General features: G+C 39.9%; 2 long non-coding RNA genes across 2 annotated transcripts in view; both read left to right on the top strand.

Moving 5' to 3' along the window:
- LOC100607072 overlaps positions 1–12,713 on the top strand; it is a 29,318-nt gene extending 16,605 nt beyond the window's left edge. The window contains exons 2-3 of the long non-coding RNA XR_004032132.1: positions 10,249–10,477; positions 12,635–12,713. This is a non-coding gene — a long non-coding RNA (uncharacterized LOC100607072). The remainder of the gene's footprint in view (positions 1–10,248; positions 10,478–12,634) is intronic.
- A 1,639-nt stretch (positions 12,714–14,352) lies between these two features.
- LOC115837093 lies at positions 14,353–16,117 on the top strand. The gene is made up of 2 exons (XR_004032133.1): positions 14,353–14,434; positions 15,471–16,117. It is a non-coding gene; the product is annotated as an uncharacterized LOC115837093 (long non-coding RNA).
- The last annotated feature ends 2,447 nt before the right edge of the window (positions 16,118–18,564 follow it).

Below are 18,564 nucleotides of genomic sequence, written 5' to 3' on the forward strand. Positions count from 1 at the left end.
TTTTGAAAAACCCATGCATAGCAGATTCAGGATACTACTTCAGAATTTCTCATCTTTCTTGATACCTGGTTGGAACCTGAGTTTGGCATCATTGTGTGCATCTGTTTCTGCGTGTTGATCTGTCTGTGCAGCTGGGAACGGGGGAGTGCAGACTGTGGGTGGGTTTCTATGGGGGTCTGTGTGAGCATAGGGCCCATAGACTGTGGAGGGACTTAGGAAAGGCAGAAAATGCTCCTTTTCAATTCCCCACCAAGAGGGGACCTGTCAAATCCAGGGCAGTAATAAAATCCATCAAGTTGGAAGTTCTCCTTCAAGAGCCATGGAAATGTGAGTGAAGTATCTGTCTGATCCTCAGGGCAGTCCATCGTATATGATCTCATTATGCAGGACTCACAAGCCCTGTGTCCACTGCCAGACAGAGAGGTCCTGAGGAGCAACAAAGGTGTTCCGCTTCTTCATATTCTATTTCCTTCAGCCTCTATTTGGGGCCTAGCCCAGGAATAAATGCACAATGCATACGGAGAGTGGAATAATAGCTTTGAATGAATATATTCATCCAGAAAAAAAGAAAGATACCATAATCAATGAACTAAATATTCATGCCACGATGTTATTTTCAAAAACCAGCAAGTCGCAGAAAGTAACTTCTCTTGAAAGTAGAAAATACTGAAGGAAGAAAATAAGGACAGAAATATGTGAAATAGAAACGAAATATACAATAGAAAAAAATCATCAAATGCAAAAGGTATTTCATTGAGAAGACTAATGAAATTGATTTGAATCTAGGAAGACTGATGAAGGAAAGTAAGAGAATGAATAAATTGCAAATATTGACAATGAAGATAGGGCATCATTAAAGATCCTATGCACATTTAAAATAAGAAATTTATAATATAAACAATATTATTTTTAAAGAAAAAATTCAGGTAATAGCCAAATTCCTAGAAAACGACTGAGAATATATAATGAATTTGATATAAGAAGGAGAAAATTGGAATATATCTGTGTTTAATAAATGAAGTGTATGAATTTTTCTTACAGCCTTATCTAAGCTAGCCCTAATTCCCTAATTATCTTCTATTATATCATCCAGTTTTATTTTTATAGCAGTTATCACTATCCAAAATTGTATCATCTTCTATATATCTACTCCCTGTCTCCTTTCACAAAAATATAACTCTTTTTAGAGTCTTGGGACATTTTGGATATGCTTTATTGTTGATTTTAGGCAGTAGAGAAATCAGCTATATTTTTTATGGGCAGATAGTCTATTACATTTTTTAAATCTCCAGACTATGTGTTTATGTCATTGTATTTATTATAAACATTTATTTAAAAGTATTTTATTTTGATCCTATTGAAAAATTAACTAATAGGGGATGAGAGTCCTCTCTGTCTTGATCAACTCCACAATCCTGGTATCTGGAGTAAGACTGACTCACATTAAGTATTCAAAAATTATGTTTAAACAAATAAAGGCACACAGGAAAAAATAAATGTATCTATATTGTAAATAATTTCACCATCTGAGAAATTTTTATGGCAGGAAATCTTGTTACCAGTGTACAATGGTGACCACAAATACAGAAATGAGAAAATTCCACCCAAAGAGGTGACTTTCAGAGATTCTTTCTTCTCCCTCTCTTCTACATTTCTTGAAGTTTCCTTCCAAAATATTCTCTCATAAATGTTTGAATATATTAGATTTTTTCACACTTCATGACATTAAGCCCCTTTCTCACCAGACTACTGGTGTCTCCAAGTCTGTCTCCTCTGTCAGGAACTCCTGGGGGTCCCAGTGAAACGGGTCCTCACCAGCGTCCCCCTGGCCTGTGAACCCACAGGATCAACAGTCAGAAGGTGGCAGATGGAAGATGTGGCTTCCTGAGTTCTCCTGTAGGGCTGCACTTCATAAAGTCATAGGGGAAGGCTGCTAACATTGAAACGTTTTAGCGTCTATTCTGAACTGTGTGGTTCTCAGAATTCAGGACCAAAGTTGGGCTCTGTGTGTCAAGTTATCTGCATAGAAAAGCCATCCTGGTGTCCAACGAGGAAAGAAGAGAAATTAGCAAAAATATACAGTCAGATCTTAGTATCAAGAATTGTATTTTCTCCCTACAAAGGCTACCTGAGAATATCCAGAGACTACAGAGGTCATCAAGTTGACGCATCAATGTTTACATGTAAGTCATCCAAGATTTATCTCACTAGTTTGTGAATACTATACCCCTACCCTTTTGCCTCTATTTTGCTTTAGAAATATTTCCAATAAACCAGTTTATGAAGGAGGGTCCAGAGCAGGAAAAGGCCAACCCTTCAGCACTGCATTCCATTTCTAGCCATACTCCCAGAAATTATAATTATAACCCCAAACAACAACCCACTCATTAACATCTGCAAATAACATGCAGTTCAGGATGAAGTTTCTAAATTGCCTTCAGCCAGAGGACTCCCCAAACCATTTCATTGTCATGATCAACATGGAAAATCAACTTTCAGAGCAGTCAGAAGAATGTACATATTCTTCTTCTAAATATTGCAAATATTTAAATATTTTATTGAATATCCTAATAGCATATTTTGAATGTTTTTTTTTCTGGAATACATTTAAGTATAGAGAGTTTCATGATTTAGTCATAAACACTAAAAGAAAACAATTATGGCACTTGTCAAATAAATACATAGAACAATTATGCTAGTGGTTCACCAAATCCCACATTGAGAAGCCTTTTTTTTTTTTTTTTTTTTTTTTTTGAGATGGAGTTTCGCTCTTGTTGCCCAGGCCGGAGTGCAATGGTGCAATCTCGGCTCACTGCAACCTCCGCTTCCCGGGTTCAAGCCATTCTCCTGCCTCAGCCTCCCGAGTAGCTGGGATTACAGGTATGTGCCAACATACCTGGTTAATTTTATATTTTTAGTAGAGATGGGGTTTCTCCATGTTGGTCAGGCTGGTCTTGAACTCCTGACCTCAGGTGATCCGCCCACCTCAGCCTCCCAAGAAGCCTTTTAATTAGGAGAAGAAGAAGCCAAACCTTGGTCTCCTGCCCTCCTTTAACTCCCCATCTCGTGAACCAGATTTTGTTTCACGAGGGCACCAAAGAACTCTCATCTCAGTCCTTTCTTCATCAAGGGCTAATCTTGTTTTAGGGACTTAGTAGAGGGGTGCTAAGAATTACAGCATCTGAGGTCAAAGTGCCCTAAGTTCAAACATCAGCTCTTGTACTACTTAAGATCTTTCTAAATTCAGCAGGTCGTGGTGGCTCATGCCTGTAATCCCAGGACATTAGGAAGCTGAGGCAGGCAAACCACTTGAGGCTGGGAGTTCAAGACCAGCCTGGCCAACATGGCGAAACCCCATCTTTACTGAAAATACAAAAATTAGCTGGGCATGGTGGTGCAAATGTGTAATCCCAGCTACTTGGGTGGCTGAGGCACTAGAATTGCTTGAACCTGGGAGGTGGAGGTTGCAGTAAGATGAGATTGCGCCACTGCACTCCAGCATGGGCAAGAGAGCGAGACTCTGTCTCAAAATAAATAAATAAACTCATACAATTCATGTTACCTCCTAACTATTCAATTTCCTCATCTGTAAAAGGCGTTGAACATATTGTACAGTGTAATTAGATTATGATAAAATAATGTGGGCGAATCAGTTGGCACTAAACAAAAGCTCAGTATATTCAAAAACTTACTATTTTTGTTTGTCTCCATAATTCATGAAATTAGGAGCAAGTAAGTTTTGGGCTGCAATTTGGCTGTATGCTGTCTTACTGGGAAATGCCTGAAACATTTTTAAATACTTTATTGTTGGTTTTAGAAAGTGAGGAAATCAGATTTTTTTTTTAATGGGCAGATATTCCACAATATTTTTTAAATCTCTAAACTATATGCTTATGTTATTGTATTTATTACAAATATTTATTTTTAAATATTTGGTTTCGATTATTTTGAAAAATTAAGTAATAAAGGAAGACATTTATGTCCCGCTAGATTTGTTGGGGATGGGAACTGAGCATGGGGGGTTACTGAGAAGAGCTGCAATTTACTACACACGACTGACAACATCTACTGGTCAACAGCCACACAAAGGCTCATCTAAGCATGCCACCATGCTCTCCTTACTGCTGGCTCAGAAAGCCTGCTTCTACGAATCTGCTACTATTTATTATATTATTGTTTTATCGCTTGAAGAACAGAAAATGTAACCAATATTTGGAAAGACCTAACTGAAATAGATAACTATGGAAGCATGCCTTTCCCTTGTGTGTCCGGAAGCACCAGGTATGAAGTCCACAGGACACAATCAGGGGTTAAATGAGAAAGACACATGTTAGATTTGGGGTTTGACATGGAGTACTGAGCTGTCACGAAGATAATGGTGCATAGATGCAGCATCATTGTGTTCTGAGAAAGTGATCAGATGGATCAGGCCTGTGAGAAGAGAAATCTCTGGGCAGATCCTGTTTAAGTCTGGAATTATTCATTGTCCAACCAGAAATTCCAGGTCCTGCTAACAATATGCTGCCTTCATGGATATCCAGAAGCCAAGTGGAAAGGGACTCAATTGCATTTAAATTAAATTTGAATAAATATTTTAGTAAAAATAAATAGAGACAACCACAGTCTTGCCTACAGTTGTTCCTCTTTGGCAGGAGATGGAATAGAAATTGCCTATTGTGAGCTCTCTCCAGACACCCAGAGAAGGGCAAGGGGACCCAACCTCTGAAATAATGCATTTTCCACTGAACTACATTGTGAGATAGAATGAGTTCAGACTTTCCTTTCCTCTACTTTTTCAAACCAGAATGAAAGATAACCCTATGTATTTTCTAGAAATTTCTCAAAATTCTAGAAATGACCTCAGTTAGAACAGAGCAAAATGTGGATCTAATTAAATTCAAGGGATGAGGAGGTGGAGGCAGACTATGAAAAGAATCAGCAATTCAGTTTGCAGTTGAAGCCACCGACTAAGTGCCTGCTCCTGGAACACCAAGCTCATTTCCACTACCTGCTCACAAAAGGACAGGAGTGTTCCAATGTAGCGGGAAGAAAGCTTAATTTCAGGTTAGAGGGTGAGCATTTCAACAGAAGAGCAGAGGAAGTCTAGGGTGGGGTCTTGGTCAGGGAGGCCCTCTCTGGAATGGCTGTAACAGGGTCTAACAAGGACAGACAGCAAATCTGGTGATGGACAGCTTCTAGATGAGTGGGACCTAAAGGATTTCCAGCCCAGAGGTGTGAGCTCAGGGCTGCCAAGTGTACAGATGCGGGGCCAGGAAAGCCTCATTCACATCTGCAGCAGTCCATTCCCATGAATTCTATGTAAATGGAGCCCCCTGGAGTTATGCTATGGTGTGGGCGAGGTCCCTGTTGGAAACCGAACATGGCATAGTCTGGCAATTTTGTCTGAGACACTGGCAGTTAAATATCTTTGTCAACCTTCCTTCCAGCTCTGTACGATCAATACTTCTCAATTTCCTAAATTCTAAATACTCAGTTTTCCCCATAAACTGGGTCTTCAATCACTACATCTTTACTTAAAAAGATCCCCTCTCTCAGGGAAAATGTATGTTCACCATTATTGATGGAAAAAGTCAAACTCTGTAAAATATTTAAAGAGGTTTATTCTGAGCCAAATATGAGTGACCATGGCTGGCTCAAGGCATGGCATCAAGAGTTCCTGAGAATATGTGCCCAAGGTGATTGGGTTATAGCTTCATTTTATACATTTTAGGGAGACATAAGACATTAGTCACTACATGTATGGCTTACATTGGTTTGGTCCAGAAAGGCAGGACAACTCAAAGTGGGGACCTGAGGGTCATAGGTGGATTCAAAGATTTTCTGATTGGCAACTGGTTGAAACATTTATTATCTAAAGACCTGGAATTAAAACAAAGGAGTGTCTGATTTAAGATAAGGGGTTGTGGAGACCAAGGTTCTTATTATGTAGATGAAGTTTCATAGGCAGCTATGCTTTGAGGCAATAGATGGCAAATGTTTCCTATCCAGACCTTTAAAATGTTCCAGACTCTCTGGAAAAGACCTAGTAAAGAAAGAGAATTTGCTACAGAATGCAAATATCCCTCACAAGAGACAACTGTGCAGGGCCATTCTAAAACATGTCGAATAAATGCATTTTGGGGTAAAATACTTTGATTTCCCTCAGAGCCTGCTATCTGTCATGTGATATATGAAAGTCCTGTTGGAATCTGGTAACTTATTGTTACAGAGAGTCTGGTCTGTCAGTCTTGAGATCTCTGTTTTAATGTTAATGCTCGTCAATTGTACCTGAACTTCAAAGGGAGGAAGGTATAACGAGGTATGTCCAACCCACTGCCTCCCAGTCATGGCCTAAACTAGTTTTGCAGGTATCTTCATCAACCCCTTGGCCAAGAGGGAGCCCTTCCAGTTGGTTGAGGGGCTTAGAATTTTATTTTCGGTTTTCACCCCTCATGTTTGTTCATACTGAGGTCTATTTCTCAAATATGTCGATACTCCTGAAAGTCAAATGATAGGAATATGGCAAATAGCTGTGTATTTGATGAGGTGGTATTATAGATGGCATGGATTTTTCAAATTTTCCATGTAGAGGAAATGGCTAGCAATGTGAGTCTTCATGTTTCCATTCTGAAATGAAGATATGTGCCTGGCACATACTGGAAAATCAATAAAATTCTGTTGAATAAATGTGGAAAGAGGTTTATAAACCTCTTTCCTCTTTCAGAGGAAAGCTGAATTTTCCTGAAATATCCCTATTTCAGTTCCAAGGGCTTTATGCATTAAAAATATCAAATATTCTTCTATTTTTTCCATTACAGCTCACACAAATGCACATGTGTTCTGTGAATCAAAGGGTCAGCCTTGGACACGTCTGGCATATCAAGTAAAGGATTTCTCTGTAATTTTTGAAGAGATCCAGTATAATGTGTGCTCAAATGTTCTGAAATGTTCATGAATGACTTAACTTGTGGCTGACTCTAGAATTGTTTGTTATGTCTTCTGTGAAAAGTGTTGTTCACATACCTAGAATTTACTGCCTGCTCAGGCCTGCCTAGCTAAGCCATAATATTTTCCAGGGATTCACTTCTCAGGATCACAGCCTTGGACTGGGCAGGTCTGCTTGACCCTGGAGTATTCTAGTTCCCTTGCAGTCATTGGTTCAGGAATGTGTAGACCTATGACCTTACTCAGATGAACAAGATATAAGGAGAATTTTACTAGGGGAATTCTAGTAAAAAGCTTTGCTCTTCTAAAAAAAGAGACGTAGGAAGCTACCTGCTGTCTTCTTTATGAGGAGCTTCCTACGTCGTTTGATGGAATTTCAGGTGCTACCTTACCACTAGTCTAAGGATGACCATGCAGAGAGATGAATGGAACCTGGGACAAGTTGGCATGGCTGAACTGTTGACTTTGCCAAGTCAGCACCCCTACTCCTTGCCACTGGATCTTTGGGCTTTCTAGGAGAAAGAGTAAGACCCTTCATTGCAGGAGTCTGATGAGCCAGGATTTTCTGTAGCTACAGCTGAAAACATTGAAAAGATACAACTTATTTGTAAATGGCCATGTTTTACAGAAAACTAATTGTATTAGAAAAATTCATTTTCTCCTCAGAAGACCATGAACTTCTTGAGAGCAGAGATTGTATTTTGTGATTTAATGATGCTCAGAACCAGGTACAGTGAGTCCTTGTGAAGTTGTTTTGTTTAGTTTTGTTTTCATTACATTTTGGGATAACTCGTGGTATTCTTAAGGCCACCTCTTCAAGTATACTGTAGCAATTTTCTCTGCTTTGCACTCTGAAGACCATACAGGTGAATAAGATTTGAATCTATCCCTAGATAGCTTTAAATATAGTAGAAGAGGCAGATGTACACACAAGGTATAATCCATGGAAAAACAGGAAATAGGAATACTATTATGATATTTATTTTCTATCAAGCAGAATTGAGTTTATCTACAAGTAACAGTGAAATTAATCATAATGGCTTAAACATTAGAGATTGCTTTTCCTCACGTGACAGCATTTCTAGAGGTTACTGGAGTTAGTACAGCAGTTCAGAGGAATCAAGAGAATATTTTGGAATCCTTTGGCTTTTTCCTTATCATTGAAAAGTGACCACTATATCTCAAGCCATCACATCCTAATCAGCACAAAAAATATCTGGAAGAGATGATGCCAGCCATATCTCTCCTATTATCCATAAACAAAAGTTTGGCAAGAAATGCCTCACAGTGATTTATATGTAGACTTATAATTTAACTTAGGTCAAACAATCACTCTCATCTTTAAAGACGACCTGACAAAAGGGGAGTAAGACTGTCAGTCACCTCGAGTTAGCCTCACCACTGCCCGACCACAGAATGGGCAATTTTAAGCTTGAGAAGTAAAGGGGATTGAGTATCAAATAGACAGCTATTACAGAATGCCACTTACCTGATGTATGACTTGAGCTGGAGCCTGGAAATAGTTGAGGCTGCAGAGGGACGTAGAACAAGATTATGAGGCTGTGGCTGGGCTGGGTAGCTTTGTCTACTCTCTAAGAACAAAGGGGAAGAATATGGCCCCATGATGGCACACGCTGAGCATACTCAAAGACTGTGAGGAGGAAAGAGGATTTAATTTCATTTAAATATGATCACTTGACAAGATGTCCACATTATGATATCTAAAGCAGGTTTATGTTTTGTCTTGGAACTTGTCTTAGACATTTAGGTATTAAGAAGACTGAGATGAAGAAGACAGAAAATTGCTTCATGCTTTTATTTCACCCACAAAAAGGAAGTTGTTTAATAAAGTTGCTCTCCTCTGGAGGAATAAGTTATAAATGAGATTTAAGTTTTCATTAGTAGCGTATTATTGGGTAGCTATGTTGACGTAAAGAACTTCAAGTTTAACCAGGACATACTCTGAATTTCCCAAAATATCAATTTTAAACATAACTCACTATTACTAATGTTTGAAAATGCAACTTCACAAATTAATTGGGATATAATTCATAGACCACACCACTGTTCATTTAAAGGGTACAATTAAATGGTTTTATTAGGCTCACAGCTACCAGCAAAATCTGATTTTAGAACATCTTCACCCCGCAAAAAGAAACGCTGTGCCCACTGCCAGCCACTCCCATGACCCTCCATCTCCACCCTCCAGGTGCTAAGTAATGACTAATTTACAGTTCGTCTCTATAGTTTTGCCTGTTCTTGACGTTTCATACAAACAGAATCACATAGCATATGATGATCTCTTGGGACAAGATCCTCTGATTTATCATAATATTGTTAAGGTTCATCCTTGCTGTAGCATGAATCAGTAATTCATTTTTTTAATGGATGAGTGCTATGCTATTGTCTAGATAGACCATAGTTTGTTTATGCATTCAAGTGGAGAGACGTTTGGGTTGTTTTCATTCCATGATTATTACGACTACGTTGCTCTGAAAATTCCTGTACATGCTTTTGAGTGCACACATTTTCATCTTTCTTAAGTATGTACCTATGTGTGGAATTGCTGGGTCATTTAGCAACTATGTTTAGCTTTTTGAAGAACATCCAACTGTTTTCCAAAGTGGTTACACTATTTTATATTCTCACCAGGAATTATGAAGCTTTCCATTTCTCCACATCCTCGTCAACATTAGTTATTACTTGTCTTTTAATTATAGCCACCCTAGTGGTTGTGAAGTATAACCTTACTGTGGTTTTGATTTGCATTTCCCTAATGACTAACGATGTTGAGAATCTCTTCCTTTGCTAACTGTCCATTTGTGTACTGTTTTTCAAAGAAAAGTATCTTTTCAAATACTTTATTGGAGAATGACATTCACTGGGGCAGGAGGCAGAGGTGAATGAGGCTAGAGATGGAAAGAGTTATACCCACATCTGAGCTTGATAGGATCTGTCATGTTTTGTCCATTTCAAGTATTCTCACTGGTGACTTACACTCTAGAAATTACTGAGGACCCCAAAGATGTCTTGTTTCTATGCCTCAGATGCATCTATATTTAATATATTATTACAATAATATATTATTATTGTTATATTAATATATAACATTATTAATACAATATTAAACATTGAGATATTTAAAATATTTGTTATTTCATTTAAAAATAAAAACAAACCTATTAAAGATGAATATACATAAAATATTTTTATGAAAACATATATTTTTCAAAAGAAAATTACTCTGAGGATAGCAGCATTGTACTATATTTTTGCAATTACGCATAATGTTTTCTTTAATAGAAGACAGCAGGATTCTCATCTCTCCTGCATTCCATTTGAGACAAGATGTTCGAATTGAAGCAAATGAGAAACATACAAAGAAATGAAGTAAATAAAGAAGCTATGGCCTCACCCTGATATGTTGCTGGTAGGAGAGACAGCAGCAAACACAGGAAACTCAAGGAAAATCAGTGTGGCTAGAGACAGATACTGAACTGGAGCCTGGAATGAGTTGAGGCTGGAGAGGGAGGTAGGACAAGACTCTGAGGCTGTGGCTGGGCTGAGTGGCTTTGTCTATTCTCCAAGAGCAAAGGGAAGAACATGGCCCCATGACAGCACACTCTGGGAAAGTGAGACTTCTGAACTGGGGACCTTGAAACAGGAGGGCCCACATTACCAGCCATGTAGGAAGCATCTGTTCAGCCGCAGAATGCAAAAAGGATGAGAGGATGGTAGGGGGGCACTGCCTCCCCGTGTAACCATAATAGGTCCCTTACCCAACATATGCAGCAAATCAACACCTGGAGGTATGGGGTTGCAGCAGAGAAAGAGCTTTAATCGTAAGGCCACCGAAGGAGGACATGGGAGGAAACCTCAAATCCATCTCCGCCAGGAATTCGGGGCTAAGGTTTGAAGAGATTTGGAGTGGGCTGAAGGGTGGAAATTGTTGATTGGTTGGAGCACAGGGTGAAGTCATGGGCCAGAGAGGGGAAGAAATTGTACTTTCATGCTGATCTCATTACTCTGTGGGGGTCTACACACCAGTTGCTAGAATTTGTGGTCTGTAAAACATCCTAAGCAATCCTTAAACAAAAGCCCCATGAGCTGATTATCAGAGGTCCTGTCGACAGGAGCAATGGGAATGCAAGTCAATCCTTCAACAGTCTCATGACCCTGTGTCCTAAATCCTGTCTGTAGGAACAACAGGGAAGCACCTGGTGAGGACCTGGTGCTACCAGGTTTCTAGCAACAAGGAAGGGGCCAGAGTGCAGCCTGATGCATCCTTAACCATAATTCTATTTCAGTCCAAAACCTTGTATACAATTCTTATCAATCCTGGGGGGATGGTTTCACCCAAGGCCTGACATGGGAAAGGCTGCTGAGGTCAACAGTGACAGCAGCGGAAGCCTTGGCAGTGGTGGAAGTCACCATGGGTGGCTAAGAGGCATCCCTCTCCAAGTTCTGTGCTGAGTGCACATTGCAGTTTGGTTTTTTGGGGGAAGGAGATTCTGAAATTGAGTTTAGCATGCAAGACATTTATTTGGGAGTGCCCTTGATATAAACATCTATGGGAGAAGGGGGAGAAAGCTGGCAGAGAGGGATGTTGAGCTGGGAGGTGGTCCCGGTGGCCTCAGCCCATTCTGTTGGTGCTCAGGACCCCACGTTGCCTGTCAGAGCTGTGCTCCATCGGGTCAGGCATTTACTCCTCAGCAATGGTAACCACCCAAGGGGTTCACCTTGCCCTCTGCCTAAACAGAGTGGATTCATCAAGACAGGAGAATTGCAACAGAGAAAGAATAATTCACGCAGAGCCAGCTGTGTGGGAGACCGGAGTTTTACTATTACTCAAATCAGTCTCCCCGAGCATTCAGGGAGTAGAGTTTTTAAGGATAACTTGGTGGGTGGGGGAAAGCCAGTGAGCCAGGAGTGCTGATTGGCCAGAGATAAAAATCACAGGGAGTCGAAGCTGTCTTCTTGCGCTGAGTCAGTTCCTGGGTGGGGGTTCACAAGATCAGATGGGCCAGTTTATCTATCGGGGTGGTGCCAGCTGATCCATCAAGTGCAGGGTCTGCAAAATATCTCAAGCCCTGACCTTAGGGGCAGCTTAGGGAGGGTCAGAATCTTGTAGCCTCCAGCTGCATGACTCCTAAACCATAATTTCTAATCCTGTGGCTAATGTGAGTCCTCCAAAGGCAATTTAGTCCTCAGGCAAGAAGGAGGTCTGCTTTGGGAAAGGGCTGTTACTATTTTTGTTTAAACTGTAAACTTTGTTTAAACTATATGAAACTATAAACTAAGTTTCTCCCAAAGTTAGTTCAGCCTAAGCCTAGGAATGAACAAGAACAGCTTGGAGGTTAGAGGCAAGATGGAGTCGGTTAAGTTAGATCTCTTTCACCGTCTCAGTCATAATTTTGCAAAGGCGGTATCACAGTTATTACTATTATTGGCTGTGAACCACCCCTAAAAGGGCATGACCTTGATGGGAAAGATTTGCTGCACTGGCAACAATGCAGGCGAGATTTGAGGGCTATGTTCTGGTTATTTGTGACCTAAAGCTGAGCTGCACGTGTGGGATCCAGCTGTCCGGGTCCACATGCCCCTGTCACCATGGTGTTTTACATACTTGGTCTCATTTGCTCTTCATATCAACCCTACGAAGCAGTGACTTTATTTTCCTCTTCGACAGGTGAACAAACAGACTCAGAATAGTCCTTGAGCTTGCCATTGGGAAGTGAAAATCAACTGCTTGAATAAATGTAAGGACTCAGGTAAGATGCATGGGTACAGACCAAGACAGCCCTAATGTTCCTCTCACCTTAACTCTTCTTGTTGCCTCCAGGTCCCTGGTTTCCCTATTCTTAGAGCATTTACTTTAGAAGACTTGCCATTGCGGCTCTTTCTCTGCCCCTTGGAGAGGCAAATTTGTTCCAAATCCTCCTGCCAGTGCTAAAAACCTGACCTGTCTTTCTCAAGGACCTGGGAGCCATTCATTTGAAATGTAGACATCCAGGAACATGGGCTGCCCTATTTCCCTGTCTCTGTGGGAGGGAAGGAGCCTAACTTCAGCGGGATTCTTGCTCCAAGTGTTAAAACTCCTGTGGCCCCACCTGGGGATAAACTCAGCATACAAGGATCATTTTCCACACCTCTATGATTTCATATCCAACCAATCAACAGCACCCACTTTCTAGCCTCCTGCTCGCCAAAGCATCTTTGAAAAATCCTAACCTCTAAGCCTTCGGGGAGACTGATTTGAGTAATAACTCTTGTTCCCTGCATGGCTGGTCTAGTGCCAATTAAACTCTTTCTTTACTGCAATACCATATCTCAGTGAATTGGTTTTGTCTGTGCAATGGGCAGGAAGAATGTGTCTGGTGAGCATCTCCACACATTCAGAAATTGTCGATCTAAGACAATGGAGTTATTTTCACCCTCAACAAATGTCTCAACTCTGTGACATTTTAAGCAAATCTTAACTTTGACTTATGAATTCAAGAAGGAAAAAAAAAGTAAGAAAATGTGATTGTAATAGTTCCTCTGAACGTCCTCCCCCCTGGAGACAGGCTCCCTTGCTGTTGTGTGGTCACTGTTCCCATTAACCTAATGAAATCTACACTTGCAAATGAAGTCCTGGGGTCCAGACTAAATGTTCACTGTCTGGCCACATGCTAATATTTCATGTGCTAGCTCATATCTTTAAATGGACTCATGGAAATGTGTTAAATGATATAACAGAATAAAAATCAAGCTTAACTTAAAGAGGAGTCTTTTTTTTCTATATGAGGAAATAAAGCAACTGAACATTTCTTTGCACTTTATGTTAAATTAAATGCTAACATGTATAGAGAAAAGAAAAAATGCACTCTGATTATGAAGGGACTGAGTCAAATTCACAGCCAGGGTCTTTTTTTTTTTTTTTTTTTTTGAGACAAAGTCTCACTCTGTCACCCAGGCTGGAGTGCAGTGGTGCGATCTTGGCTCACTGCAACCTCTGACTTCCAGGTTCAAGCGATTCTCCTGCCTCAGCCTCCCAAGTAGCTGGGACTACAGACACGTGCCTGCAGTACGTGCAGTATAGTACAGGCATGCCTGGCTATTTTTCGTATTTTTAGTAGAGACGGGGTTTCACTGTGTTAGCCAGGATGGTCTCGATCTCCAGCCAGGGTCATTTTAGTGAATGAGAACTGTGAATCAAAACCCACAAAAAGCATTTTTAGAAATCAGTTGGCTTTTATTTTATTTGAAGATAATCTCAGCCATTTGCTTTGCATTGGAATTCATTTTGTTTTGATCTGTTTTGCTAATAAATCACGCATTCAGTTTTGCGCACCACAGGGGCAGGCATCATACATGTTTCATAAACCAGTGTCTACCCATTGCTTTGCAGAATACCGGACGCAGGTGCTCCAATCCACATAGTGCTGAGGCAGTGAAGTTTGTGTTCCAGGAACTTCAGAATTCCTGAATGTATTGGGGTTGATAAAAGGTGATGAGATGAATGATCGTAAACTTAGAGGTTGGTGACATGTGTCCTAGCCCCTTGTCTGCGGTAAATCTCAGGTAAACAATACGCCCTTCTTGGGTTTCATTATCTCATCTGTAAATGAAACTGTTGGACAAAGTCAGTACAGAGGACACGTGCTTTGGCTGGAATGTGAGATAATTTTAGGTGTCATCACTCTTAATGTTAAATGGCCAGGCGCTGTGGCTCACACCTGTAATCCCAGCACTTTGGTAGGCCGAGGTGGGTGGATCATGAGGTCAAGAGGTCTGGACCATCCTGGCTAACGTGGTGAAACCCCACCTCTACTAAAAATACAAAAATTAGAGCATGTCTGTAATCCCAGCTACTCGGGAGGCTGAGACAGGAGAATTGCTTGAACCCGGGAGGCAGAGGTTGCAGGGAGCTGAGGTCGCGCCACTGCACTCCAGCCTGGTGACAGAGTGAGACTCCGTCTCCAAAAAACCAAAAATGTTAAATAGTATTATGAGGAATCATTTCCCATTAGCATCTTCTTTTATCCTTCTGGTGATACAAAAGGATCATCTTTTTTGTAATAGCATTTTTTTTACACTTTTTGAGCTCCTATTTAAAAGAGCAAATCCATGTTCAGAATTTTGGAGGTATGATTATGTAGGTAGAGCGCTATAAAATTGTTCATCTTTATTATATTTATTTTTATGGCAAGATGTAGTGATTTTTTTCACTTAGAGTTCAAGAAAAGGTTCATTTTTAAGTAGATGAATTTAAACACAACAGTGTGTCAATTTATAGACAAATACTGAGAAACAGCATAGGTAGATCTCAGGAGTGGCAATATTTGCTGGTAGTGCATAAGTCAGTGATATTCATGGGACCCTGCATGCTGGTGTGTCAGGACCCTTGTTGTCTTAAAATTGGACCTGTCTACTGTGTATTCACCTTTCTTTCTAAAAGTGCTGTAGTTTTCTTGGAAGTGGAAAAATAAATATACCTAAACACAGACACAAACAAAAACTGCATGGATCAATTTCTCTTACAGGTAGAAATCGCCTTGTGACCCAACAGCAGCCAATAAGATGGAAATAAAGGCTACGAAATTATCAGAAGGCATCTACAAGGAATACTTAGATGAGGAGGTGACTCTGGTGGCAGTTGTTCTTTTGTCTTTCTCACCTTCCTTCTTGTCCTGTCTAGGATGCTGAAGTGATGGCTGGTATACAGATGCCCTGTTGTGATGTTGAGATAAACATGAGAATAAAAGTCCGCGATTACAGATGGCAGAGAAGAGACAGAAAGATAGGATGTAGGTGGATATTGATGGAACTAAGTTTCTATTACACAAGTTCTACCACTAACCTCTGGACTTCATGATATGTGAGGGAGAAATAAACTCATATTTTAGAAGAGATCTATGTTACCTGCAACTGAACGGAATGCCTAATTGGCACATCCTATGTGCTCCAAACCTTCCTTAATTTCTATGTGTAAGGCATACTCAGTCTTTACCCATTATTCTGTTCACATCCATTCACTCAATCAGCCTCCCAACTCTTTAGTAAAGAGTTTACTATAGTTTACTCTATTACTAAGGCAGATTCTGGAGCAAGCCCCACAAATCATAGATTGAATATCCATTCATTACAAGAGAGAGATTTAAAGATACTTCTATCCAAACACATTTTAAATTTCCAGCATCTTTGAGGTGGTGGAGGTTCATGGTGGTTGATAGGGTTTAAATGACTTGTGATTCAAGTTCCATGTTACAATGTAACAGTGCAAAAGTTCATTTTTTAAATTTATTTTACTTTAAGTTCTGGTATACGTGTGTAGAACATGCAGGTTTGTTACACAGGTATACATGTGCCATGGTGGTTTGCTGCACCTATCAACCGTCACCTAGGTTTTAAGAACCACATGCATTAGGTATTTGACCTAATGCTCTCCCTCATGTTGCCCCCCACACCCTGACAGGGCTCAGTGTGTGATGTTCCCCTCCCTGTGTCCATCTGTTCTCATTGTTCAACTCCCACTTATGAATGAGAACATGTGGTGTTTGATTTTCTGTTCTTGTGTTAGTTTGCTGAGAATGATGGCTTCCAGCTTCATCCATGTCCCTGCAAAGGACACGAACTCATTTGTTTTTATGGCTGCATAATATTCCATGAGTCTGGATTTGGTTACAGATAGAGCTGGATGAGCCTTAGCTATATCTAATGGCTTTTGACATGTTATATCAATTTCTTACTGCTTTTGTAAAGGAATATATTAAGAAGAAAAAATTACAAATGACCCTTTCTTTACAAACTTTTAGGGTAACCAAGTTCAGTTATTAAAAAATGGATGTTTGCAACATTCATAGTAATTCTTTTCAGAAAATTAAAAATGATTAAAAATTATAATTATTTTGATCCCATTCAGATATTATATATTTAACCGTGAGATAATTCTCAGAGACAAATGTCAACTTTAAAAAAATGCTAAATAAATCAAAATGTCCACTCTAAAATAATAAATTAGCTCCGATTATTTCTTCTTTTTAAATTTTTCCTTATAGTTGTAAAAATAAAGTGAACGTTTTGGCTCATTTCCTCATTAAAGTTTGAATTTTCCAGTCACCACTGTTTTGTTCTTCCTTACAAATGTTTATGTGCCTGGAATGAGAACATTACCCTATAGAATGTTTGGTGGTAGAAGTCCTTCCAATGAGGGAGCAAGCAGGATGCCAGCTTAGAATGATTACATAGGCAATAAACTCAAATGTTAATAGGTATCGAGGAAAGCAGTGTGAGTGGGTTTGGGAGGTTGATCATAAGGCAATAGGGAGTGGTGAGGACTGTGGCAAACAAGAGAGCTTCTGCTCTGCCTAATGTGGGGCACCTGGGACACAACTTCAGAGGCTTCTTTTTTGTGACATCTTTCAGTATGTAGTGAAAAGTGGAAAAAGACTCTTGTTTTTTAAACACTGTCATAACAGCAACATAAAATACACTTCTATGACCTATATCCAATCTGTGTGTCTGCATGGGACTCAGTGACCTCAGTCTCTTAGGACTAGTGAATAATCAGAGATGTCAGGAAAGAATGGGCTGGGGATAAGTGGAAGTTGACTTCTGGTCTCAGAAAAATAAAAAAGACAAAGAGATGGGATCTCATCTTTCAATGTACCTTCTATCTTTGAAGTGAGTCTAACCCTACCTGGCATAGAGAATGACTTAGAGCTAATAAAAGTTAGAAAGTTATTAATCCAATTTTTAATTGTTACCAGAAAATAATGCAATTCTTAATTATCACCAACCTTCCAATATAAGAATATTTCTCCTAATTTTCTTCCTCTCTGCCCTTCACTAAACATAAATCCAGAACCATGAAAGTCAATTCCTTCTCCCTGGCACTGCTACTCATGACGCATATTAAGTATTCAAGTCTTCTAAATTATTTCACTCTTCGCACAAAGAAAATAGCATGAATATTTATAAGTGAGGACAACTCCCAACATAAATGACAGAACTCTAACTCAACCATAAAGATACGTCTTTTTTCACCTAACAAGAAGTCAAGTAGGAATGGCTTTGGGGGAAGTTGATCCAAGGGCTAAATATTATACCCAAGGCCCCAAGTTCTTTCCATCTCCCCGATCCTTCATTCTTGGTGATGACTTTGTCCTCACAAGGGCTGCAAATGGCTATAGCAATCCCAAGTGTCTCATTCAGACATAATAGCAGGCACAAGAAATGACCATTTCATCCTGTCTCTTTCTTAGGAATCTGGACATTTCTCTCCCAGGTACCCACAAACAGAACTTCCTCATCATGGGCCAAAATTGGGTCACATAACCATTTCCACCCTCACTGGAAATGAGGATAGAATTAGCCCATCCCTCGAGTTGGAGTGAATTCAGATTCTCCTGGGGTACATGCTGTATGTAGGCAGAGTAGATGTCTTAACCAAATCATAATTCAGGACAACAGTTGGTGGATAGGTAACCAAAGTGCGTATAGGATTATTGTCACAATTTTGGGTTCTATTTTCTAGTCTCCTGTTTTCCAGTTCTTATAAGCCAACCAGATTGATCGTGCCAGCTCATTCCTGTTTCTTGATTTCACTCAAAACAAGAAAATCTAGAGATTCTACTT

The sequence above is a fragment of the Nomascus leucogenys genome, chromosome 10, assembly GCF_006542625.1.
Source record: "Nomascus leucogenys isolate Asia chromosome 10, Asia_NLE_v1, whole genome shotgun sequence".
In the NCBI taxonomy this organism is placed as follows: Eukaryota; Metazoa; Chordata; class Mammalia; order Primates; family Hylobatidae; genus Nomascus; species Nomascus leucogenys.